General features: G+C 41.7%; 5 non-coding genes and 2 pseudogenes across 5 annotated transcripts; 5 read left to right on the top strand and 2 right to left on the bottom strand.

The window, feature by feature from the left end:
- Positions 1-7,467: 7,467 nt before the first annotated feature.
- Positions 7,468-7,646, top strand: LOC135023362 (U1 spliceosomal RNA; annotated as a pseudogene).
- Positions 7,647-9,729: 2,083 nt separating this feature from the next.
- LOC135023192 (U1 spliceosomal RNA) lies at positions 9,730-9,892 on the bottom strand. The gene has a single exon (XR_010220196.1). It is a non-coding gene; the product is annotated as a U1 spliceosomal RNA (small nuclear RNA).
- A 10,565-nt stretch (positions 9,893-20,457) lies between these two features.
- Positions 20,458-20,636, bottom strand: LOC135023365 (U1 spliceosomal RNA; annotated as a pseudogene).
- Positions 20,637-24,397: 3,761 nt separating this feature from the next.
- LOC135023012 (U1 spliceosomal RNA) lies at positions 24,398-24,561 on the top strand. The gene has a single exon (XR_010220021.1). It is a non-coding gene; the product is annotated as a U1 spliceosomal RNA (small nuclear RNA).
- Positions 24,562-24,713: 152 nt separating this feature from the next.
- Positions 24,714-24,876, top strand: LOC135023256 (U1 spliceosomal RNA). Its single transcript, XR_010220258.1, has one exon. It is a non-coding gene; the product is annotated as a U1 spliceosomal RNA (small nuclear RNA).
- Positions 24,877-25,547: 671 nt separating this feature from the next.
- On the top strand, positions 25,548-25,711 carry LOC135023066 (U1 spliceosomal RNA). The gene has a single exon (XR_010220075.1). It is a non-coding gene; the product is annotated as a U1 spliceosomal RNA (small nuclear RNA).
- A 152-nt stretch (positions 25,712-25,863) lies between these two features.
- On the top strand, positions 25,864-26,027 carry LOC135023349 (U1 spliceosomal RNA). The gene has a single exon (XR_010220317.1). It is a non-coding gene; the product is annotated as a U1 spliceosomal RNA (small nuclear RNA).
- Positions 26,028-27,694: the final 1,667 nt, after the last annotated feature.

The following is a 27,694-nucleotide window of genomic DNA, read 5'->3' on the forward strand; positions in this document are numbered from 1 at the left end:
AAGGCCAGGTACCCTACACCATAGCAGGGGTTTTCGAAATTTTGACTTGTCTACTTAAAGATCAACAAAATCTGATAATAAGTTCAATTACATCCCTGGGTGGGATTGAACCACCAACCTTTTGGTTAATAGCCGTATACACTAACTGATTGCGCCACAGCGAAACTTTGCAAAAGTACATACTGACAAAGGCTAATAAGCATTCATCTAGAACGTTTCCTATAAAAACTTTAAATAGTCAATAATCTGGAGAGTTTTTGTAAGATGTTTCTTCCATCAACCAATGAAGAAACACATTGGTACTTTCCCATGATGAGTGAGTGCTTCAGGATCTCTTGCACTTACATGTGCAGCAGAGTACTGTAATGGAAGCATGCTGGGTCCATAACCCAGAGGTAGGCAGATTGAAACTATCCTCTGCTATATGACTTGTCTACTTAAATATTACCAAAATTTGATCACAAGGTCAATTACGTCCCTGGATGGGATTGAACCACCAACCTTTTGATTAATAGCTGAACACACTAACCGATTGCGCCACAGAGACACTTTGCAAAAAGTACATACTGACAAAGACTAATAAGCATTCATCTAGAACGTTTCCTAGAAAAACTTTAAAAAGTCAATAACCTGGAGAGTTTTTGTAAGATGTTTCTTCCAGCAACCAATGAAGAAACACATTGGTACTTTCCCATGATGAGTGAGTGCTTCAGGATCTCTTGCACTTACATGTGCAGCAGAGTACTGCAATGGAAGCATGCTGGGCCCATAACCCAGAGGTAGGCAGATTGATACTATCCTTTGCTATATGCATTTTTTTTGTTCATTAAAGTAATCCAAAACTGGGATTGATATTTTAGCTTTTATTTTTACTTAAAGTACAATAACTTTTACCATTTTAATTTGTTTTAATAGTATATTGACAGTGTTGTTTTCTTTCAAAAATCCAATTAATTTTCTTTACCCGATTATTAAAATGGTAAGTGACAAAAACAAACTACATTGTCACCAGAAGAGCAATACAAAATGTACAAGTGATATATTAAAATCATCTTTCCAGCTTGAATTTCAATGATGCATTGGGGCAACGATTTTGTAAGAAACATCTTCACCCTTAAATAAAGATTTTCTTAATTCCTTACCTGTGTGCTAATTAGATATCACCTTGTTTTCACATTAAACAGACTTCCACATGAGAAAGCAGCAAGGATGCAGTGGCGTTAATGTTTCCTGGTGTCAACCTGTATTATTTCAGTAGATATTGAAATGAGGATGCATCTTGCTGCCTTTCCAATGAAGCAAGTTTAATTTAGTAATAGGTGAAAAACCATCCCTACAAATATGTTAATCAGATACTTGGCTTTGTGGACACTTTTCAGAGAACAAATTAGTTAGCATAAAAATAAAGCCAGAAAATGAAGAGCTGTTTAATCACTCAATTGGATTTTTCTGCCAGCATATTTCTTTTTCTCTGCAACCCACTGCTAAATTGTGCTTCCTAGCTGTTTTTTTATAAAATCACTGATTCAAATCTAACTCTGATTACATCAGAGTAGGCCAGGTACCCTACACCATAAGAAGGGGGTTTGAAATTTTGACTTGTCTACTTAAAGATCACCAAAATCTGATAACAAGGTCAATTACATCGCTGGGTGGGATTGAACCACCAACCCTTTGATTAATAACCAAACACACTAACCGATTGCGCCACAGAGACACTTTACAAACATACATACTGACAAAGGCTAATAAGCATTCATCTAGAACGTTTCCTAGAAAAACTTTAAAAAGTCAATAATCTGGAGAGTTTTTGTAAGATGTTTCTTCCATCAACCAACGAAGAAACACATTGGTACTTTCCCATGATGAGTGAGTGCTTCAGGATCTCTTGCACTTACATGTGCAGCAGAGTACTGCAATGGAAACATGCTGGGCCCATAACCCAGAGGTAGGCAGATTGAAACTATCCTCTGCTATATGCATTTTTTTTAGTTAATTAAAGTAATCCAAAACTGGGATTGATATTTTTGCTCTTTTATTTTTACTTAAAGTACAATAACTTTTACCATTTTAATTTGTTTTAATAGTATATTGACAGTATTGTTTTCTTTCAAAAATCCAATTAATTTTCTTTACCCTATTATTAAAATGGTAATTGACAAAAACAAACTACATTGTCACCAGAAGAGCAATACAAAATGTACAAGTGATATATTAAAATCATCTTTCCAGCTTGAATTTCAATGATGCATTGGGGCAACGATTTTGTGAGAAACACCTTCACCCTTAAATAAAGATTTTCTTAATTCCTTACCTGTGTGCTAATTAGATATCACCTTGTTTTCACATTAAACATACTTCCACATGCGAAAGCAGCAAGGATGCAGTGGCGTTAATGTTTCCTGGTGTCAACCTGTATTATTTCAGTAGACATTGAAATGAGGATGCATCTTGCTGCCTTTCCAATGAAGCAAGTTTAATTCAGTAATAGGTGAAAAACCATTCCTACAAAGGTGTTAATCAGAGACTTGGCTTTGTGGACACTTTTCAGAGAGCAAATTTGTTAGCATAAACATAAAATCAGAAAATGAAGAGCTGTTTAAACAGCTACTGCCTGAGGGTCTCTTGACCTGGTGCAATACCTCTGTAGCTTTTTGTTGAGGCGGGACGCCATCATGTCTATCTGGAACAGTCCCCACCGACTTGCAATCTGTGCGAAGACTTCCTGATGGAGTCCCCACTCTCCTGGATGTAGGTCGTGTCTGCTGAGGAAGTCTGCTTCCCAGTTGTCCACTCCCGGAATGAACACTGCTGACAGTGCGCTTACATGATTCTCCACCCAGCGAAGAATTCTGGTGGCTTCCGCCATCGCCACTCTGCTCCTTGTGCCGCCTTGGCGGTTTACATGAACTACTGCGGTGACGTTGTCTGACTGGATCAGAACTGGTTGGTCGCGAAGTAAGGTCTCCGCTTGACATAGGGCGTTGTATATGGCCCTTAGCTCCAGGATGTTGATGTGAAGACAAGTCTCCTGACTTGACCAAAGACCTTGGAAATTTCTTCCCTGTGTGGCTGCTCCCCAACCTCGGAGGCTCGCGTTCGTGGTCACCAGGATCCAGTCCTGAATGCCGAACCTGCGGCCCTCTAGAAGGTGAGCACTCTGCAGCCACCACAGGAGAGATACCCTGGCCCTGGGGGACAGGGTGATCAACTGATGAATCTGTAGATGTGACCCGGACCACTTGTCCAGTAGGTCCCATTGCAAGATCCTCGCATGGAACCTGCCGAAGGGAATGGCCTCGTATGATGCCACCATCATTCCCAGGACTCGAGTGCAGTGATGCACTGACACCTGTTTTGGTTTCAATAGGTTCCTGACCAGAGTCATGAGTTCCTGGGCCTTTTCTATCGGAAGATAAACCCTTTTCTGGTCCGTATCCAGAATAATGCCCAAGCAAAGTCAGACGAGTCGTAGGAACCAACTGCGACTTCGGGATATTGAGAATCCAGCCGTTTTGCTGTAACACCTTCAATGAAAGTTATACGCTGTTCAGCAACTGCTCTCTTGATCTCGCTTTTATGAGGAGATCGTTCAAGTACGGGATAATTGTGACACCTTGCTTTCGCAGGAGCACCATAATTTCTGTCATTACCTTGGTGAAAATTCTCGGAGAAAATTCTGGAGAGACCAAACGGCAACGTCTGAAATTGGTAATGACAATACTGTACCGCAAATCTTAGGTACGCCTGATGAGGTGGATAAATGAGTACATGAAGGTATGCATCCTTTATGTCCAGAGATATCATAAAATCCCCCCCTTCTAGGCTGGCGATGACCGCTCTTAGCGATTCCATCTTGAACTTGAACCTTTTCAAGTATAGGTTCAGGGATTTTAAATTTAATATGGGTCTGACCAAACCGTCCGGTTTTGGGACTACAAACAGGGTCGAATAATTTCCCTTTCCTTGTTGAAGCAGGGGAACCTTGACCACCACCTGTTGAAGATACAATTTGTGAATTGCATTTAACACTATCTCCCTTTCCTGGGGAGAAGATGGTAGGGCCGATTTGAAAAACCGGCGAGGAGGCACCTCTTCGAATTTCAGCTTGTAACCCTGAGAAACAATTTCTATTGCCTAGGGATCCACCTGCGAATGAACCCAGATGTGGCTGAAAACTCGAAGACGTGCCCCCAACTGGGCGGACTCCTTTAGCGGAGCCCCAGCGTCATGCGGTGGATTTTGTAGAGGCCGGGGAGGACTTCTGTTCCTGGGAACTAGCTGTGTTGTGCAGCTTCTTCCCTCTGCCCTTACCTCTGGCAAGAAAGGACGCACCTCGTACTTTCTTGTTTCTCTGTGATCGAAAGGACTGCATTTGATAATGTGGTGCTTTCTTAGGCTGTGAGGGAATATAAGGCAAAAAATTTGATTTACCAGCTGTAGCTGTGGAGACAAGGTCCGAGAGACCTTCCCCAAACAATTCCTCACCCCTGTAAGGTAAAACCTCCATATGCCTTTTTGAGTCGGCATCACCTGTCTATTGCCGGGTCCATAGGACTCGTCTAGCAGAAATCGACATAGCGTTTATTCTAGAACCCAGTAGACTAATGTCACTTTGAGCATCTCTCATATATAGGACAGCATCTTTTATATGCCCTATGGTCAATAACATAGCATCCTTATCTAGGGTCTCAATCTCTGCTGATAAGGTATCTGTCCATGCTGCCACCGCGCTACAACCTCGGCCGACGCAATTGCCGGTCTGAGTAAGGTACCAGAATGTGTGTAAATGGACTTTAGGGTAACCTCCTGCTTGCGGTCAGCAGGGTCCCTGATGGTAGCCGTATCCTGGGATGGCAGCGCTACCTTTTTGGATAAGCGTGTCAATGCTTTATCCACCCTAGGGGAGGATTCCCACCGTATCCTGTCCATTGGCGGGAAAGGATACGCCATAAGAATCCTTTTGGGAATCTGCAGCTTTTTGTCTGGAGATTCCCAAGCTTTTTCACATAATTCGTTCAACTCATGTGAGGGGGGAAAGGTTATCTCAGGTTTCTTTCCCTTATACATGTGTACCCTCGTGTCAGGGACAGGGGACTCTGTGATGTGCAAAACATCTTTTATTGCAATAATCATATATCGAATACATTTAGCCAATTTTGGTTGTAACTTTGCATCATCGTAGTCGACACTGGAGTCAGAATCCGTGTCGGTATCTGTGTCAACTATTTGGGATAGTGGGCGCTTTTGAGACCCCGAAGGTCCCTGCGACATAGGGACAGGCATGGGTTGACTCCCTGACTGTTCCCTAGCTTCAGCTTTGTCTAATCTCTTGTGTAATAAGTTTACATTAGCACTTAAAACATTCCACATATCCATCCAGTCAGGTGTCGGCGTTGTCGATGGAGACACCACATTAATTTGCTCCTGCTCCTCTCTAGGAGAGCCTTCTACCTCAGACATGTCGACACACGTGTACCGACACACCATACACTCAGGGAATCCTCTTATCTGAGGACAGTTCCCCAACAAGGCCCTTTGGAGAGACAGAGAGAGAAAGTATGCCAGCACACACCCCAGCGCTATATGACCCAGGAAAAAAACACAATCATTTTATGTTTACCCAGTAGCGCTGTATTTCCATATATATATGCGCCTAATTATGTGCCCTCTCTTCTTTAAGACCCTCTTTCTACCGTGGTATAAGCAGGGGAGAGTCCATGGAGCTTCCCCTCAGCGGTGCTGTGGAGAAAATGGCGCTGGTGAGTGCTGAGGGAGAAGCCCCACCCCCTCAGCGACGGGCTTCTGTCCCGCTCAAATATAGTAAAAAAATGGCGGGGGCTCTTATATATATATACAGTGCCTAGCTGCATATATATTTATTTTGCCAAAGAGAGGTCTATATTGCTGCCCAGGGCGTCCCCCCTGCGCCCTTCACCCTTACACTGACTGCCGTGTGTGAGGTGTATGGGAGCAATGGAGCACAGCTTTACTGCTGTGCGTTACCTCAGTGAAGATCATGAAGTCTTCCGCCGCCTCTGAAGTCTTCTTTTCTTCTCATACTCACCCGGCTTCTATCTTCCGGCTCTGCGAGGGGGACGGCGGCGCGGCTCTGGGACGGACGGCGAGGGTGAGACCTGCGTACCGATCCCTCTGGAGCTAATGCTGTACAGTAGCCTAAGAAGCAGAGCCTATCAACTCACAGAAGTAGGTGTGCATCTCTCCCCTCCGCCCCTCGATGCAGGGAGTCTGTTGCCAGCAGGCTCCCTGAAAATAAAAAAATCTAACAAATATACTTTCTGTCAGGAAACTCAGGAGAGCTCCCTGAAAAGCACCCAGTCTCCTCTGGGCACAGTAGTAAACTGAGGTCTGGAGGAGGGGCATAGAGGGAGGAGCCAGTGCACACCCAGATCTAAAGTCTTTCTTAAAGTGCCCATGTCTCCTGCGGAGCCCGTCTATCCCCCATGGTCCTTACGGAGTCCCCAGCATCCTCTAGGACGTAAGAGAAAAATTATGCTGGCAGAAAAATCCAATTGAGTGATTAAACAGCTCCAGAGCTGCTCTGTAAGGCAAGTAAAAGGGTGTGGGCCCTGCAGCACTACCTGTAGTTTGCATTGTGCATTGGAAGCCTAGTTTGCTGTCTGTTTCCACTTCTTTTTTCTTGAGCCCCTCCCGTCTATACCCTTGTGCACTATCCTGACTTCTCCTCCCGTCTGCTTACTTTGTGCCTTCCAATGCACAATGCAAACTACAGGTAGTGCTGCAGGGCCCACACCCTTTTACTTGCCTTACAGAGCAGCTCTTGAGCTGTTACAGTGCCCAGCTGCTGCAAGAAATCAGCGTGAATGCTTCAGGGGCTGGGGCATGGCCAACATGAGCCCCACACCGAAGGAGGGTGGGGGTGTTTAATGCAAACTAGGGGTCTCGCACAATGCGAACTACAGGTAGTGCTGCAGGGCCCACACCCTTTTACTTGCATTACAGAGCAGCTCTGGAGCTGTTACAGTGCCCAGCTGCTGCAAGAAATCAGCTTGAATCCTTCAGGGGCTGGGGCATAGCCAACATGAGCCCCACACCGACGGAGGGTGGAGGTGTTTAATGCGAACTAGGGGTCATCCAAGTGCCGCAAAAGGCCGCCATGCCCTGCACGCCCCTTTTCTCTTTTCATATGCAGACGAGGGTTGAAGCCAACTTTGACCCACTGCTTGGATGACATCGCCATATGCAAATCCATCTGCTGCAGGCCTTCCCCCAAGAATGCTTGCACTAGTTGTTGCATTTGGTTTGTTGTTTGGGGGTGCTTCAGTATTAGGCAGCCTTCTGCCCTCCCATGTTCATCTGAAAATATGTGTTCTCCCTGCAGTTGTTGTCCCCAGATGAGAGTTCCCTTGTGCTGCCTCAGTTGAATCTCCTTTACTTGACAGAGATGTGCCTGAGCAGCGGCCCTCCCCAGCCCTATCCCAAATCATACTTATTTTGCATAGGAGATACCATGGTCATGAAGACTGTTCTCCCAGGGTGCGGTTCATTCATTGCATTCTGGGTATGCTGACCCCTGTGATTTCCCCAAATGTGGGAAACTCGACTGCATTATTTAATGCGAACTAGGGGTCATCCAAGCACCGCAAAAGGCCGCCATGCCCTGCATACCCCTTTTCTCTTTTCATAAGCAGACGAGGTTTGAAGCCAACCTTGACCCACTGCTTGGATGACATCACTTGCTGCCTTTCCAATGAAGCAAGTTTAATTTAATAATAGGTGAAAAACCATCCCTACAAAGGTGTTAATCAGATACTTGGCTTTGTGGACACTTTTCAGAGCACAAATTTGTTAGCATAAAAATAAAGCCAGAAAATGAAGAGCTGTTTAATCACTCAATTGGATTTTTCTGCCAGCATATTTCTTTTTCTCTGCAACCCACTGCTAAATTGTGCTTTGTGGCTGTTTTTTTTATAAAATCACTTAATCAAATCTAACTCTGATTACATCAGAGAAGGCCAGGTACCCTACACCATAAGAGGTGGTTTGAAATTTTTACTTGTCTACTTAAAGATCACCAAAATCTGATAACAAGGTCAATTACGTCCCTAGGTGGGATTGAACCACCAACCTTTTGGTTAACAACTGAACACGCTAACTGTTTGTGCCTCAGAGACACTTTGCGAAAGTACATACTGACAAAGGCTAATAAGCATTCATCTAGAACGTTTCCTAGAAAAACTTTAAAAAGTCAATAATCTGGAGAGTTTTTGTAAGATGTTTCTTCCATCAACCAATGAAGAAACACATTGGTACTTTCCCATGATGAGTGAGTGCTTCAGGATCTCTTGCACTTACATGTGCAGCAGAGTACTGTAATGGAAGCATGCTGGGTCCATAACCCAGAGGTAGGCAGATTGAAACTATCCTCTGCTATATGCATTGTTTTTTGTTAATTAAAGTAATCCAAAACTGGGATTGATATTTTTGCTCTTTTATTTTTACTTAAAGTACAATAACTTTTACCATTTTAATTTGTTTTAATAGTATATTGACAGTATTGTTTTCTTTCAAAAATCCACTTAATTTTCTTTACCCTATTATTAAAATGGTAATTGACAAAAACAAACTACATTGTCACCAGAAGAGCAGTACAAAATATACAAGTGATATATTAAAATCATCTTTCCAGCTTTAATTTCAATGATGCCTTGGTGCAACAATTTTGTGAGAAACATCTTCACCCATAAAGAAAGATTTTCTTAATTCCTTACCTGTGTGCTGATTAGATATCACCTTGTTTTCACATTAAACAGACTTCCCCTTGAGGAAGCAGCAAGGATGCAGTGACGTTTATGTTTCCTGGTGTCAACCTGTATTATTTCAGTAGACATTGAAATGAGGATGCATCTTGCTGCCTTTCCAATGAAGCAAGTTTAATTCAGTAATAGGTGAAAAACCATTCCTACTAAAGGTGTTAATCAGAGACTTGGCTTTGTGGACACTTTTCAGAGAGCAAATTTGTTAGCATAAACATAAAATCAGAAAATGAAGAGCTGTTTAATCACTCAATTGGACTTTTCTGCCAGCATAATTTTTTTTCTCTGCAACCCACTGCTAAATTGTGCTTCCTAGCTGTTTTTTATAAAATCACTTAATCAAATCTAACTCTGATTACATCAGAGAAGGCCGGGTACCCTACACCATAAGAGGGGGTTTGAAATTTTGACTTGTCTACTTAAAGATCACCAAAATCTGATAACAAGGTCAATTACGTCCCTGGGTGGGATTGAATCACCAACCTTTAGGTTAATAGCCATACACACTAACTGATTGCGCCATAGCGACACTTTGCGAAAGTACATACTGACAAAGGCTAATAAGCATTCATCTAGAACGTTTCCTAGAAAAACTTTAAAAAGTCAATAATCTGGAGAATTTTTGTAAGAAACACATTGGTACTTTCCCATGATGAGTGAGTGCTTCAGGATCTCTTGCACTTACATGGGCTATTAACCAAAAGGTTCCCACCCAGTGATGTAATTGACCTTGTGATCAGATTTTGGTGATCTTTAAGTAGACAAGTCAAAATTTCAAACCCCCTCTTATGGTGTAGGGTACCTGGCCTTCTCTGACGTAATCAGAGTTAGATTTAATTAAGGTGCGCAAGGGCATAGAAGGGAGCGGTTTAAGAAAAGAGAAGTGGAAACAGACAGCAAACTAGGCTGGAGAGAGACCTGAGACAAAGAGATCTGAATTATACGAGAGCCGACCAGGGGAAACACAAATTATGCAGTCAAGTTTCCCACATTTGGGGAAATCGCAGGAGCAGCACACCCAGAGTGCAATGGGTGAGCCTTGCCCTGGGAGAAGCACCTTCATGATCATAGTATCTCACCTGGCAGGTAAGTAGGAGTTGGGCTAGTGCTGGGGAGGGTCGCTGCTCGGGTACGCCCCTGTCAAGTGAAGGAGATCCAACTGAGGCAGCACAAGGGAACTCTCGAAAGAAGAACAAGGCTAGAGGAAGATCTGAGACAAAGAAATCTGACTTTTACCAGAGCTGACCAGAGGAAAGCACAAACACAGTACCCCACTACCACCAGGAAACATTAACGCCACTGCATCCTTGCTGCTTTCTCATGTGGTAGTCTATTTAATGTGAAAACAAGGTGATATCTAATTAGCACACAGAAAAGAAAATTAAGTGAATTTTTGAAAGAAAACAATACTGTCAATATACTATTAAAACAAATTAAAATGGTAAAAGTTATTGTACTTTAAGTAAAAATAAAAGAGCAAAAATGTCAATCCCAGTTTTGGATTACTTTAATTAACAAAAAAAATGCATATAGCAGAGGATAGTTTCAATCTGCCTACCTCTGGGTTATGGACCCAGCATGCTTCCATTACAGTACTCTGCTGCACATGTATGTGCAAGAGATCCTGAAGCACTCACTCATCATGGGAAAGTACCAATGTGTTTCTTCATTGGTTGATGGAAGAAACATCTTACAAAAACTCTCCACATTATTGACTTTTTAAAATGTTTCTAGGAAACGTTCTAGATGAATGCTTATTAGCCTTTTTCAGTATATGCTTTTGCAAAGTGTCGCTGTGGCGCAATCAGTTAGTGTGTAAGGCTATTAACCCAAAAGGTTGGTGGTTCAATCCCACCCAGGGACGTAATTGACCTTGTTATCAGATTTTGGTGATCTTTATGTAGACAAGTCAAAATTTCAAACCCCCTCTTATGGTGTAGGGTACCTGGCCTTCTCTGATGTAATCAGAGTTAGATTTGATTCAGTGATTTTATAAAAACAGCTAGGAAGCACAATTTAGCAGTGGGTTGCAGAGAAAAAGAAATATGCTGGCAAAAAAATCCAATTGAGTGATTAAACAGCTCTTCATTTTCTGGCTTTATTTTTATGCTAACAAATTTGTTCTCTGAAAAGTGTCCACAAAGCCAAGTCTCTGATTAACACCTTTGTAGGGATGGTTTTTCACCTATTACTAAATTAAACTTGCTTCATTGGAAAGGCAGCAAGATGCATCCTCATTTCAATATCTACAGAAATAATACAGGTTGACACCAGGAAACATTAACGCCACTGCATCCTTGCTGCTTTCTCATGTGGAAGTCTGTTTAATGTGAAAACAAGGTGATATCTAATTAGCACACAGGTAAGGAATTAAGAAAATCTTTATTTAAGGGTGAAGATGTTTCTCACAAAATCGTTGCCCCAATGCATCATTGAAATTCAAGCTGGAAAGATGATTTTAATATATCACTTGTACATTTTGTATTGCTCTTCTGGTGACAATGTAGTTTGTTTTTGTCAATTACCATTTTAATAATCGGGTAAAGAAAATTAATTGGATTTTTGAAAGAAAACAATACTGTCAATATACTATTAAAACAAATTAAAATGGTAAAAGTTATTGTACTTTAAGTAAAAATAAAAGAGCAAAAATATCAATCCCAGTTTTGGATTACTTTAATTAACAAAAAAAAATGCATATAGCAAAGGATAGTTTCAATCTGCCTACCTCTGGGTTATGGACCCAGCATGCTTCCATTACAGTACTCTGCTGCACATGTAAGTGCAAGAGGTCCTGAAGCACTCACTTATCATGGGAAAGTACCAATGTGTTTCTTCATTGGTTGATGGAAGAAACATCTTACAAAAACTCTCCACATTATTGACTTTTTAAAATGTTTCTAGGAAACGTTCTAGATATATGCTTATTAGCCTTTGTCAGTATGTACTTTTGCAAAGTGTCACTGTGGCGCAATCAGTTAGTGTGTATGGTTATTAACCAAAAGGTTGGTGGTTCAATCCCACCCAGGGACGTAATTGACCTTGTTATCAGATTTTGGTGATCTTTAAGTAGACAAGTCAAAATTTCAAACCCCCTGTTATGGTGTAGGGTACCTGGCCTTCTCTGATGTAATCAGAGTTAGATTTGATTCAGTGATTTTATAAAAACAGCTAGGAAGCACAATTTAGCAGTGGGTTGCAGAGAAAAAGAAATATGCTGGCAAAAAAATCCAATTGAGTGATTAAACAGCTCTTCATTTTCTGGCTTTATTTTTATGCTAACAAATTTGTTCTCTGAAAAGTGTCCACAAAGCCAAGTCTCTGATTAACACCTTTGTAGGGATGGTTTTTCACCTATTACTAAATTAAACTTGCTTCATTGGAAAGGCAGCAAGATGCATCCTCATTTCAATGTCTACTGAAATAATACAGGTTGACACCAGGAAACATTCACGCCACTGCATCCTTGCTGCTTTTGCATGTGGAAGTCTGTTTAATGTGAAAACAAGGTGATATCTAATTAGCACACAGGTAAGGAATTAAGAAAATCTTTATTTAAGGGTGAAGGTGTTTCTCACAAAATCGTTGCCCCAATGCATCATTGAAATTCAAGCTGGAAAGATGATTTTAATATATCACTTGTACATTTTGTATTGCTCTTCTGGTGACAATGTCGTTTGTTTTTGTCAATTACCATTTTAATAATAGGGTAAAGAAAATTAAGTGGATTTTTGAAAGAAAACAATACTGTCAATATACTATTAAAACAAATTAAAATGGTAAAAGTTATTGTACTTTAAGTAAAAATAAAAGAACAAAAATATCAATCCCAGTTTTGGATTACTTTAATTAACAAAAAAAAATGCATATAGCAGAGGATAGTTTCAATCTGCCTACCTCTGGGTTATGGGCCCAGCATTTTTCCATTGCAGTACTCTGCTGCACATGTAAGTGCAAGAGATCCTGAAGCACTCACTCATCATGGGAAAGTACCAATGTGTTTCTTCGTTGGTTGATGGAAGAAACATCTTACAAAAACTCTCCAGATTATTGACTTTTTAAAGTTTTTCTAGGAAACGTTCTAGATGAATGCTTATTAGCCTTTGTCAGTATGCACGTTTGTAAAGTGTCTCTGTGGCGCAATCTGTTAGTGTGTTTGGTTATTAATCAAAGGGTTGGTGGTTCAATCCCACCCAGGGATGTAATTGACCTTGTTATCAGATTTTGGTGATCTTTAAGTAGACAAGTCAAAATTTCAAACCCCCTTCTTATGGTGTAGGGTACCTGGCCTACTCTGATGTAATCAGAGTTAGATTTGAATAAGTGATTTTATAAAAAAAACAGCTAGGAAGCACAATTTAGCAGTGGGTTGCAGAGAAAAAGAAATATGCTGGCAGAAAAATCCAATTGAGTGATTAAACAGCTCTTCATTTTCTGGCTTTATTTTTATGCTAACGAATTTGTTCTCTGAAAAGTGTCCACAAAGCCAAGTATCTGATTAACATATTTGTAGGGATGGTTTTTCACCTATTACTAAATTAAACTTGCTTCATTGGAAAGGCAGCAAGATGCATCCTCATTTCAATATCTACTGAAATAATACAGGTTGACACCAGGAAACATTAACGCCACTGCATCATTGCTGCTTTCTCATGTGGAAGTCTGTTTAATGTGAAAACAAGGTGATATCTAATTAGCACACAGGTAAAGAATTAAGAAAATCTTTATTTAAGGGTGAAGATGTTTCTCACAAAATCGTTGCCCCAATGCATCATTGAAATTCAAGCTGGAAAGATGATTTTAATATATCACTTGTACATTTTGTATTGCTCTTCTGGTGACAATGTAGTTTGTTTTTGTCAATTACCATTTTAATAATCGGGTAAAGAAAATTAATTGGATTTTTGAAAGAAAACAATACTGTCAATATACTATTAAAACAAATTAAAATGGTAAAAGTTATTGTACTTTAAGTAAAAATAAAAGCTAAAATATCAATCCCAGTTTTGGATTACTTTAATGAACAAAAAAAAATGCATATAGCAAAGGATAGTTTCAATCTGCCTACCTCTGGGTTATGGGCCCAGCATGCTTCCATTGCAGTACTCTGCTGCACATGTAAGTGCAAGAGATCCTGAAGCACTCACTCATCATGCGAAAGTACCAATGTGTTTCTTCATTGGTTGCTGGAAGAAACATCTTACAAAAACTCTCCAGATTATTGACTTTTTAAAGTTTTTCTAGGAAACGTTCTAGATGAATGCTTATTAGTCTTTGTCAGTATGTACTTTTCGCAAAGTGTCTCTGTGGCGCAATCGGTTAGTGTGTTCAGCTATTAATCAAAAGGTTGGTGGTTCAATCCCATCCAGGGACGTAATTGACCTTGTGATCAGATTTTGGTAATATTTAAGTAGACAAGTCAAAATTGCAAACCCCCTCTTATGGTGTAGGGTACCTGGCCTTCTCTGATGTAATCAGAGTTAGATTTCATTAAGTGATTTTATAAAAAAACAGCTAGGAAGCACAATTTAGCAGTGGGTTGCAGAGAAAAAGAAAAATGCTGGCAGAAAAATCCAATTGAGTGATTAAACAGCTCTTCATTTTCTGGCTTTATTTTTATGATAACAAATTTGTTCTCTGAAAAGTGTCCACAAAGCCAAGTATCTGATTAACATCTTTGTAGGGATGGTTTTTCACCTATTACTAAATTAAACTTGCTTCATTGGAAAGGCAGCAAGATGCATCCTCATTTCAATATCTACGGAAATAATACAGGTTGACACCAGGAAACATTAACGCCACTGCATCTTTGCTGTTTTCTCATGTGGAAGTCTGTTTAATGTGAAAACAAGGTGATATCTAATTAGCACACAGGTAAGGAATTAAGAACATCTTTATTTAAGGGTGAAGATGTTTCTCACAAAATCGTTGCCCCAATGCATCATTGAAATTCAAGCTGGAAAGATGATTTTAATATATCACTTGTACATTTTGTATTGCTCTTCTGGTGACAATGTAGTTTGTTTTTGTCAATTACCATTTTAATAATCGGGTAAAGAAAATTAATAGGATTTTTGAAAGAAAACAATACTGTCAATATACTATTAAAACAAATTAAAATGGTAAAAGTTATTGTACTTTAAGTAAAAATAAAAGAGCAAAAATATCAATCCCAGTTTTGGATTACTTTAATTAACAAAAAAAATGCATATAGCAGAGGATAGTTTCAATCTGCCTACCTCTGGGTTATGGACCCAGCATGCTTCCATTACAGTACTCTGCTGCACATGTAAGTGCAAGAGATCCTGAAGCACTCACTCATCATGGGAAAGTACCAATGTGTTTCTTCATTGGTTGATGGAAGAAACATCTTACAAAAACTCTCCACATTATTGACTTTTTAAAATGTTTCTAGGAATCGTTCTAGATGAATGCTTATTAGCCTTTGTCAGTATGTACTTTTGCAAAGTGTAGCTGTGGCGCAATCAGTTAGTGTGTAAGGCTATTAACCAAAAGGTTGGTGATTCAATCCCACCAAGGGACTTAATTGACCTTGTTATCAGATTTTGGTGATCTTTAAGTAGACAAGTCAAAATTTCAAACCCCCTATTATGGTGTAGGGTACCTGGCCTTCTCTAATGTAATCAGAGTTAGATTTGATTCAGTGATTTTATAAAAACAGCTAGGAAGAACAATTTAGCAGTGGGTTGCAGAGAAAAAGAAATATGCTGGCAGAAAAATCCAATTGAGTGATTAAACAGCTCTTCATTTTCTGGCTTTATTTTTATACTAACAAATTTGTTCTCTGAAAAGTGTCCACAAAGCCAAGTCTCTGATTAACACCTTTGTAGGGATGGTTTTTCACCTATTACTAAATTAAACTTGCTTCATTGGAAAGGCAGCAAGATGCATCTTCATTTCAATGTCTACTGAAATAATACAGGTTGACACCAGGAAACATTAACGCCACTGCATCCTTGCTGCTTTCGCATGTGGAAGTCTGTTTAATATGAAAACAAGGTGATATCTAATTAGCACACAGGTAAGGAATTAAGAAAATCTTTATTTAAGGGTGAAGATGTTTCTCACAAAATCGTTGCCCCAATGCATCATTGAAATTCAAGCTGGAAAGATGATTTTAATATATCACTTGTACATTTTGTATTGCTCTTCTGGTGACAATGTAGTTTGTTTTTGTCAATTACCATTTTAATAATCGGGTAAAGAAAATTAAGTGGATTTTTGAAAGAAAACAATACTGTCAATATACTATTAAAACAAATTAAAATGGTAAAAGTTATTGTACTTTAAGTAAAAATAAAAGAGCAAAAATATCAATCCCAGTTTTGGATTACTTTAATTAACAAAAAAAAATGCATATAGCAGAGGATAGTTTCAATCTGCCTACCTCTGGGTTATGGACCCAGCATGCTTCCATTACAGTACTCTGCTGCACATGTAAGTGCAAGAGGTCCTGAAGCACTCACTTATCATGGGAAAGTACCAATGTGTTTCTTCATTGGTTGATGGAAGAAACATCTTACAAAAACTCTCCACATTATTGACTTTTTAAAATGTTTCTAGGAATCGTTCTAGATGAATGCTTATTAGCCTTTGTCAGTATGTACTTTTGCAAAGTGTAGCTGTGGCGCAATCAGTTAGTGTGTAAGGCTATTAACCAAAAGGTTGGTTATTCAATCCCACCCAGGGACTTAATTGACCTTGTTATCAGATTTTGGTGATCTTTAAGTAGACAAGTCAAAATTTCAAACCCCCTGTTATGGTGTAGGGTACCTGGCCTTCTCTGATGTAATCAGAGTTAGATTTGATTCAGTGATTTTATAAAAACAGCTAGGAAGCACAATTTGGCAGTGGGTTGCAGAGAAAAAGAAATATGCTGGCAGAAAAATCCAATTGAGTGATTAAACAGCTCTTCATTTTCTGGCTTTATTTTTATGCTAACTAATTTGTTCTCTGAAAAGTGTCCACAAAGCCAAGTATCTGATTAACATATTTGTAGGGATGGTTTTTCACCTATTACTAAATTAAACTTGCTTCATTGGAAAGGCAGCAAGATGCATCCTCATTTCAATATCTACTGAAATAATACAGGTTGACACCAGGAAACATTAACGCCACTGCATCCTTGCTGCTTTCTCATGTGGAAGTCTGTTTAATGTGAAAACAAGGTGATATCTAATTAGCACACAGGTAAGGAATTAAGAAAATCTTTATTTAAGGGTGAAGATGTTTCTCACAAAATCGTTGCCCCAATGCATCATTGAAATTCAAGCTGGAAAGATGATTTTAATATATCACTTGTACATTTTGTATTGCTCTTATGGTGACAATGTAGTTTGTTTTTGTCAATTACCATTTTAATAATAGGGTAAAGAAAATTAAGTGGATTTTTGAAAGAAAACAATACTGTCAATATACTATTAAAACAAATTAAAATGGTAAAAGTTATTGTACTTTAAGTAAAAATAAAAGCTAAAATATCAATCCCAGTTTTGGATTACTTTAATGAACAAAAAAAAAAATTCATATAGCAAAGGATAGTTTCAATCTGCCTACCTCTGGGTTATGGGCCCAGCATGCTTCCATTGCAGTACTCTGCTGCACATGTAAGTGCAAGAGATCCTGAAGCACTCACTCATCATGCGAAAGTACCAATGTGTTTCTTCATTGGTTGCTGGAAGAAACATCTTACAAAAACTCTCCAGATTATTGACTTTTTAAAGTTTTTCTAGGAAACGTTCTAGATGAATGCTTATTAGTCTTTGTCAGTATGTGCTTTTAGCAAAGTGTCTCTGTGGCGCAATCGGTTAGTGTGTTCAGCTATTTATCAAAAGGTTGGTGGTTCAATCCCACCCAGGGACGTAATTGACCTTGTGATCAGATTTTGGTGATATTTAAGTAGACAAGTCAAAATTGCAAACCCCCTCTTATGGTATAGGGTACCTGGCCTTCTCTGATGTAATCAGAGTTAGATTTGATTAAGTGATTTTATAAAAAAACAGCTAGGAAGCACAATTTAGCAGTGGGTTGCAGAGAAAAAGAAAAATGCTGGCAGAAAAATCCAATTGAGTGATTAAACAGCTCTTCATTTTCTGGCTTTATTTTTATGATTACAAATTTGTTCTCTGAAAAGTGTCCACAAAGCCAAGTATCTGATTAACATCTTTGTAGGGATGGTTTTTTACCTATTACTAAATTAAACTTGCTTCATTGGAAAGGCAGCAAGATGCATCCTCATTTCAATATCTACGGAAATAATACAGGTTGACACCAGGAAACATTAACGCCACTGCATCTTTGCTGTTTTCGCATGTGAAAGTCTGTTTAATGTGAAAACAAGGTGATATCTAATTAGCACACAGGTAAGGAATTAAGAAAATCTTTATTTAAGGGTGAAGGTGTTTCTCACAAAATCGTTGCCCCAATGCATCATTGAAATTCAAGCTGGAAAGATGATTTTAATATATCACTTGTACATTTTGTATTGCTCTTCTGGTGACAATGTAGTTTGTTTTTGTCAATAACCATTTTAATAATAGGGTAAAGAAAATTAAGTGGATTTTTGAAAGAAAACAATACTGTCAATATACTATTAAAACAAATTAAAATGGTAAAAGTTATTGTACTTTAAGTAAAAATAAAAGAGCAAAAATATCAATCCCAGTTTTGGATTACTTTAATTAACAAAAAAAAATGCATATAGCAGAGGATAGTTTCAATCTGCCTACCTCTGGGTTATGGGCCCAGCATTTTTCCATTGCAGTACTCTGCTGCACATGTAAGTGCAAGAGATCCTGAAGCACTCACTCATCATGGGAAAGTACCAATGTGTTTCTTCGTTGGTTGATGGAAGAAACATCTTACAAAAACTCTCCAGATTATTGACTTTTTAAAGTTTTTCTAGGAAACGTTCTAGATGAATGCTTATTAGCCTTTGTCAGTATGTACGTTTGTAAAGTGTCTCTGTGGCGCAATCTGTTAGTGTGTTTGGTTATTAATCAAAGGGTTGGTGGTTCAATCCCACACAGGGATGTAATTGACCTTGTTATCAGATTTTGGTGATCTTTAAGTAGACAAGTCAAAATTTCAAACCCCCTTCTTATGGTATAGGGTACCTGGCCTTCTCTGATGTAATCAGAGTTAGATTTGATTAAGTGATTTTATAAAAAAACAGCTAGGAAGCACAATTTAGCAGTGGGTTGCAGATAAAAAGAAAAATGCTGGCAGAAAAATCCAATTGAGTGATTAAACAGCTCTTCATTTTCTGGCTTTATTTTTATGATTACAAATTTGTTCTCTGAAAAGTGTCCACAAAGCCAAGTATCTGATTAACATCTTTGTAGGGATGGTTTTTCACCTATTACTAAATTAAACTTGTTTCATTGGAAAGGCAGCAAGATGCATCCTCATTTCAATATCTACGGAAATAATACAGGTTGACACCAGGAAACATTAACGCCACTGCATATTTGCTGTTTTCTCATGTGGAAGTCTGTTTAATGTGAAAACAAGGTGATATCTAATTAGCACACAGGTAAGGAATTAAGAAAATCTTTATTTAAGGGTGAAGATGTTTCTCACAAAATCGTTGCCCCAATGCATCATTGAAATTCAAGCTGGAAAGATGATTTTAATATATCACTTGTACATTTTGTATTGCTCTTCTGGTGACAATGTAGTTTGTTTTTGTCAATTACCATTTTAATAATCGGGTAAAGAAAATTAATTGGATTTTTGAAAGAAAACAATACTGTCAATATACTATTAAAACAAATTAAAATGGTAAAAGTTATTGTACTTTAAGTAAAAATAAAAGAGCAAAAATATCAATCCCAGTTTTGGATTACTTTAATTAACAAAAAAAAATGCATATAGCAGAGGATAGTTTCAATCTGCCTACCTCTGGGTTATGGACCCAGCAAGCTTCCATTACAGTACTCTGCTGCACATGTAAGTGCAAAAGATCCTGAAGCACTCACTCATCATGGGAAAGTACCAATGTGTTTCTTCATTGGTTGATGGAAGAAACATCTTACAAAAACTCTCCACATTATTGACTTTTTAAAATGTTTCTAGGAATCGTTCTAGATGAATGCTTATTAGCCTTTGTCAGTATGTACTTTTGCAAAGTGTCGCTGTGGCGCAATAAGTTAGTGTGTAAGGCTATTAACCAAAAGGTTGGTGGTTCAATCCCACCCAGGGACTTAATTGACCTTGTTATCAGATTTTGGTGATCTTTAAGTAGACAAGTCAAAATGTCAAACCCCCTGTTATGGTGTAGGGTACCTGGCCTTCTCTGATGTAATCAGAGTTAGATTTGATTCAGTGATTTTATAAAAACAGCTAGGAAGCACAATTTAGCAGTGGGTTGCAGAGAAAAAGAAATATGCTGGCAGAAAAATCCAATTGAGTGATTAAACAGCTCTTCATTTTCTGGCTTTATTTTTATGCTAACAAATTTGTGCTCTGAAAAGTGTCCACAAAGCCAAGTATCTGATTAACACCTTTGTAGGGATGGTTTTTCACCTATTATTAAATTAAACTTGCTTCATTGGAAAGGCAGCAAGTGATGTCATCCAAGCAGTGGGTCAAAGTTGGCTTCAAACCTCGTCTGCTTATGAAAAGAGAAAAGGGGTATGCAGGGCATGGTGGCCTTTTGCGGTGCTTGGATGACCCCTAGTTCGCATTAAATAATGCAGTCGAGTTTCCCACATTTGGGGAAATCACAGGGGTGAGCATACCCAGAATGCAATGAATGAACCGCACCCTGGGAGAACAGTCTTCATGACCATGGTATCTCCTATGCAAAATAAGTATGATTTGGGATAGGGCTGGGGAGGGCCGCTGCTCAGGCACATCTCTGTCAAGTAAAGGAGATTCAACTGAGGCAGCACAAGGGAACTCTCATCTGGGGACAACAACTGCAGGGAGAACACATATTTTCAGATGAACATGGGAGGGCAGAAGGCTGCCTAATACTGAAGCACCCCCAAACAACAAACCAAATGCAACAACTAGTGCAAGCATTCCTGGGGGAAGGCCTGCAGCAGATGGATTTGCATATGGCGATGTCATCCAAGCAGTGGGTCAAAGTTGGCTTCAACCCTCGTCTGCATATGAAAAGAGAAAAGGGGCGTGCAGGGCATGGCGGCCTTTTGCGGCACTTGGATGACCCCTAGTTCGCATTAAACACCTCCACCCTCCGTCGGTGTGGGGCTCATGTTGGCTATGCCCCAGCCCCTGAAGGATTCAAGCTGATTTCTTGCAGCAGCTGGGCACTGTAACAGCTCCAGAGCTGCTCTGTAAGGCAAGTAAAAGGGTGTGGGCCCTGCAGCACTACCTGTAGTTCGCATTGTGCGAGACCCCTAGTTCGCATTAAACACCCCCACCCTCCTTCGGTGTGGGGCTCATGTTGGCCATGCCCCAGCCCCTGAAGCATTCACGCTGATTTCTTGCAGCAGCTGGGCACTGTAACAGCACAAGAGCTGCTCTATAAGGCAAGTAAAAGGGTGTGGGCCCTGCAGCACTACCTGTAGTTTGCATTGTGCATTGGAAGGCACAAAGTAAGCAGACGGGAGGAGAAGTCAGGATAGTGCACAAGGGTATAGATGGGAGGGGCTCAAGAAAAAAGAAGTGGAAACAGACAGCAAACTAGGCTTCCAATGCACAATGCAAACTACAGGTAGTGCTGCAGGGCCCACACCCTTTTACTTGCCTTACAGAGCAGCTCTGGAGCTGTTTAATCACTCAATTGGATTTTTCTGCCAGCATAATTTTTCTCTTACGTCCTAGAGGATGCTGGGGACTCCGTAAGGATAGACGGGCTCCGCAGGAGACATGGGCACTTTAAGAAAGACTTTAGATCTGGGTGTGCACTGGCTCCTCCCTCTATGCCCCTCCTCCAGACCTCAGTTTACTACTGTGCCCAGAGGAGACTGGGTGCTTTTCAGGGAGCTCTCCTGAGTTTCCTGACAGAAAGTATATTTGTTAGATTTTTTTATTTTCAGGGAGCCTGCTGGCAACAGACTCCCTGCATCGAGGGGCGGAGGGGAGAGATGCACACCTACTTCTGTGAGTTGATAGGCTCTGCTTCTTAGGCTACTGTACAGCATTAGCTCCAGAGGGATCGGTACGCAGGTCTCACCCTCGCCGTCCGTCCCAGAGCCGCGCCGCCGTCCCCCTCGCAGAGCCGGAAGATAGAAGCCGGGTGAGTATGAGAAGAAAAGAAGACTTCAGAGGCGGCGGAAGACTTCATGATCTTCACTGAGGTAACGCACAGCAGTAAAGCTGTGCTCCATTGCTCCAATACACCTCACACACGGCAGTCAGTGTAAGGGTGAAGGGCGCAGGGGGGACGCCCTGGGCAGCAATATAGACCTCTCTTTGGCAAAATAAATATATATGCAGCTAGGCACTGTATATATATATAAGAGCCCCCGCCATTTTTTTACTATATTTCAGCGGGACAGAAGCCCGTCGCTGAGGGGGTGGGGCTTCTCCTTCAGCACTCACCAGCACCATTTTCTCCACAGCACCGCTGAGGGGAAGCTCCACGGACTCTCCCCTGCTTATACCACGGTAGAAAGAGGGTCTTAAAGAAGAGGGGGGCACATAATTAGGCGCATATATATATGGAAATACAGCGCTACTGGGTAAACATAAAATTATTGTGTTTTTTTCCTGGGTCATATAGCGCTGGGGTGTGTGCTGGCATACTCTCTCTCTCTGTCTCTCCAAAGGGCCTTGTTGGGGAACTGTCCTCAGATAAGAGGATTCCCTGAGTGTATGGTGTGTCGGTACACGTGTGTCGACATGTCTGAGGTAGAAGGCTCTCCTAGAGAGGAGCAGGAGCAAATTAATGTGGTGTCTCCATCGACAACGCCGACACCTGACTGGATGGATATGTGGAATGTTTTAAGTGCTAATGTAAACTTATTACACAAGAGATTAGACAAAGCTGAAGCTAGGGAACAGTCAGGGAGTCAACCCATGCCTGTCCCTATGTCGCAGGGACCTTCGGGGTCTCAAAAGCGCCCACTATCCCAAATAGTTGACACAGATACCGACACAGATTCTGACTCCAGTGTCGACTACGATGATGCAAAGTTACAGCCAAAATTGGCTAAATGTATTCGATATATGATTATTGCAATAAAAGATGTTTTGCACATCACAGAGTCCCCTGTCCCTGACACGAGGGTACACATGTATAAGGGAAAGAAACCTGAGATAACCTTTCCCCCCTCACATGAGTTGAACGAATTATGTGAAAAAGCTTGGGAATCTCCAGACAAAAAGCTGCAGATTCCCAAAAGGATTCTTATGGCGTATCCTTTCCCGCCAATGGACAGGATACGGTGGGAATCCTCCCCTAGGGTGGATAAAGCATTGACACGCTTATCCAAAAAGGTAGCGCTGCCATCCCAGGATACGGCTACCATCAGGGACCCTGCTGACCGCAAGCAGGAGGTTACCCTAAAGTCCATTTACACACATTCTGGTACCTTACTCAGACCGGCAATTGCGTCGGCCGGGGTTGTAGCGCGGTGGCAGCATGGACAGATACCTTATCAGCAGAGATTGAGACCCTAGATAAGGATGCTATGTTATTGACCATAGGGCATATAAAAGATGCTGTCCTATATATGAGAGATGCTCAAAGTGACATTAGTCTACTGGGTTCTAGAATAAACGCTATGTCGATTTCTGCTAGACGAGTCCTATGGACCCGGCAATGGACAGGTGATGCCGACTCAAAAAGGCATATGGAGGTTTTACCTTACAGGGGTGAGGAATTGTTTGGGAAAGGTCTCTCGGACCTAGTCTCCACAGCTACAGCTGGTAAATCAAATTTTTTGCCTTATATTCCCTCACAGCCTAAGAAAGCACCACATTATCAAATGCAGTCCTTTCGATCACAGAGAAACAAGAAAGTACGAGGTGCGTCCTTTCTTGCCAGAGGTAAGGGCAGAGGGAAGAAGCTGCACAACACAGCTAGTTCCCAGGAACAGAAGTCCTCCCCGGCCTCCACAAAATCCACCGCATGACGCTGGGGCTCCGCTAAAGGAGTCCGCCCAGTTGAGGGCACGTCTTCGAGTTTTCAGCCACATCTGGGTTCATTCGCAGGTGGATCCCTAGGCAATAGAAATTGTTTCTCAGGGTTACAAGCTGAAATTCGAAGAGGTGCCTCCTCGCCGGTTTTTCAAATCGGCCCTACCATCTTCTCCCCAGGAAAGGGAGATAGTGTTAAATGCAATTCACAAATTGTATCTTCAACATATGCAGATGAGGGTTCCAGCCAACTTTGGCCCACTGCTTGGATGACATCACCGTATGTAAATCCGTCTTCTGCAGACCTTCTCCCAGGAATGCTTGTACTAGTTGTTGCATTTGGTTTGTTGTTTGGGCGTGCTTCAGTATTAGGCAGCCTTCTGCCCTCCCATGTTCATCTGAAAATATGTGTTCTCCCGGCAGTTGTTGTCCCCAGATGAGAGTTCCCTTGTGCTGCCTCAGTTGAATCTCCTTTACTTGACAGAGATGTGCCTGAGCAGCGGCCCTCCCCAGCCCTATCTCAAATCATACTTATTTTGCATAGGAGATACCATGGTCATAAAGATTGTTCTCCCAGGGTGAGGTTCATTCATTGCATTCTGGGTATGCTGACCCCTGTGATTTCCCCAAATGTGGGAAACTCAACTGCATTATTTGTGGTAGTGGGGGACTGTGTTTGTGTTTTCCTCTTGTCAGCTCTGGTAAAAGTCAGATTTCTTTGTCTCAGATCTTCCTCTAGCCTTGTTCTTCTTTCGAGAGTTCCATTGTGCTGCCTCAGTTTGATCTCCTTCACTTGACAGGGGGGTACCCGAGCAGCGACCCTCCCCAGCTCTAGCCCAACTCCTACATACCTGCCAGGTGAGATACTATGATCATGAAGGTGCTTCTCCCAGGGCAAGGCTCACCCATTGCACTCTGGGTGTGCTGCTCCTGCGATTTCCCCAAATGTGGGAAACTTGACTGCATAATTTGTGTTTCCCCTGGTCGGCTCTCGTATAATTCAGATCTCTTTGTCTCAGGTCTCTCTCCAGCCTAGTTTGCTGTCTGTTTCCACTTCTGTTTTCTTGAGCCGCTCCCTTCTATGCCCTTGTGCACTATCCTGACTTCTCCCGTCTGCTTACTTTGTGCCTTCCAACGCACAATGCGAACTACAGGTAGTGCTGCAGGGCCCACACCCTTTTACTTGCCGTACAGAGCAGCTCTGGAGCTGTTACAGTGCCCAGCTGCTGCAAGAAATCAGCTTGAATGCTTCAGGGGCTGGGGCATAGCCAACATGAGCCCCACACCGAAGGAGGGTGGAGGTATTTAATGCGAACTAGGGGTCATCCAAGCACCGCAAAAGGCCGCCATGCCCTGCATAACCCTTTTCTCTTTTCATATGCAGATGAGGGTTCCAGCCAACTTTGGCCCACTGCTTGGATGACATCACCGTATGCAAATCCGTCTTCTGCAGACCTTCTCCCAGGAATGCTTTTACTAGTTGTTACATTTGGTTTGTTGTTTGGGGGTGCTTCAGTATTAGGCAGCCTTCTGCCCTCCCATGTTCATCTGAAAATATGTGTTCTCCCTGCAGTTGTTGTCCCCAGATGAGAGTTCCCTTGTGCTGCCTCAGTTGAATCTCCTTTACTTGACAGAGATGTGCCTGAGCAGCGGCCCTCCCCAGCCCTATCCCAAATCATACTTATTTTGCATAGGAGTTTCCATGGTCATGAAGATTGTTCTCCCAGGGTGAGGTTCATTCATTGCATTCTGGGTATGCTGACCCCTGTGATTTCCCCAAATGTGGGAAACTCGACTGCATTAATTGTGGTAGTGGGGGACTGTGTTTGTGCTTTCCTCTGGTCAGCTCTGGTAAAAGACAGATTTCTTTGTCTCAGATCTTCCTCTAGCCTTGTTCTTTTTTCGAGAGTTTCCTTGTGCTGCCTCAGTTGGATCTCCTTCACTTGACAGGGGGGTATCCGAGCAGCGACCCTCCCCAGCTCAAGCCCAACTCCTACTTACCTGCCAAGTGAGATACTATGATCAGGAAGGTGCTTCTACCAGGGCAAGGCTCACCCATTGCACTCTGGGTGTGCTGCTCCTACGATTTCCCCAAATGTGGGACACTTGACTGCATAATTTGTGTTTCCTCTGGTCGGCTACTCGTATAATTCAGATCTCTTTGTCTCAGGTCTCTCTCCAGCCTAGTTTGCTGTCTGTTTCCACTTCTCTTTTCTTGAGCCCCTGCCTTCTATGCCCTTGTGCACTCTCCTGACTTCTCCTGTCTGCTTACTTTGTGCCTTCCAACGCACAATGCAAACTACAGGTAGTGCTGCAGGGCCAACACCCTTTTACTTGCCTTACAGAGCAGCTCTGGAGCTGTTACAGTGCCCAGCTGCTGCAAGAAATCAGCTTGAATGCTTCAGGGGCTGGGGCATAGCCAACATGAGCAGCAAGATGCAGCACTGGACTATTAGTAATGTACTGTTGTATGCTGAGCACCACAATGCAGCACAAGACAATGAGCAGTGATACTGAGCACTGATGAGGATACTACAGAGAACTGACACTGAGCAGGAGAGACACACTACTAGTATTACTGAGCAGCAATAAGTAACCACTGATACTGGGCACTGATATTGAGATTTCCACTGAGAGAACATAGCCACGTCCTCTCCGCTCTCTCTTCAATGCACGAGTAAAAATGGCGGCAACGCGCAGCTCTTTATATGGAATCCGAATCTCGCGAGAATCCGACAGCGGGATGATGACATTTTCCCTTGTTCAGGTTTTCCGAGTCAGGCGGGAACAACCGAGCCTGCCTCGGACCAGTGTAAACCACGTGGAGTTCGTCGGGAATTCGGTTCTCGGAGAACCGAACCCGCTCCTCTATATATACTATATTACTATGTTACTGTAGTATACAGAACACCACAATGCAATGAGCAGTGATAGTGAGCACTGATGAGGATACTAGAACTGACACTGAGCAGCAAGATGCAGCACTGGACTATTAGTAATGTACTGTAGTATGCTGAGCACCACAATGCAGCACAAGACAATGAGCAGTGATACTGAGCACTGATGAGGATACTACTGAGAACTGACACTGAGCAGGAGAGACACACTACTAGTATTACTGAGCAGCAATAAGTAACCACTGATACTGAGCACTGATATTGAGATTTCCACTGAGAGAACATAGCCACGTCCTCTCCGCTCTCTCTTCAATGCACGAGTAAAAATGGCAGCAACGCGCAGCTCTTTATATGTTACAGTGCCCAGCTGCTGCAAGAAATCAGCTTGAATGCTTCAGGGGATGGGGCATGGCCAACATGAGCCCCACACCAAAGGAGGGTGGGGGTGTTTAATGCAAACTAGGGGTCATCCAAGCACTGCAAAAGGCCGCCATGCCCTGCATGCCCCTTTTCTCTATGGAATCCGAATCAGCATGAATGCTTCAGGGGATGGGGCATGGCCAACATGAGCCCCACACCAAAGGAGGGTGGGGGTGTTTAATGCGAACTAGGGGTCATCCAAGCACTGCAAAAGGCCGCCATGCCCTGCATGCCCCTTTTCTCTTTTTATATGCAGATGAGGGTTCCAGCCAACTTTGGCCCACTGCTTGGATGACATCACCGTATGCAAATCCTTCTGCTGCAGACCTTCCCCCAGGAATGCTTGTACTAGTTGTTGGATATGGTTTGATATTTGATGGTGCTTCAGTATTAGGCAGCCTTCCGCCCTCCCATGTTCATCTGAAAAGATGTGGTCTCCCTGCAGTTGTTGTCCCCAGACGAGAGTTCCCTTGTGCTTCCTCAGTTGAATCTCCTTAACTTGACGGG

Source organism: Pseudophryne corroboree, unplaced genomic scaffold (genome assembly GCF_028390025.1).
Source record: "Pseudophryne corroboree isolate aPseCor3 unplaced genomic scaffold, aPseCor3.hap2 scaffold_396, whole genome shotgun sequence".
NCBI lineage: Eukaryota > Metazoa > Chordata > Amphibia > Anura > Myobatrachidae > Pseudophryne > Pseudophryne corroboree.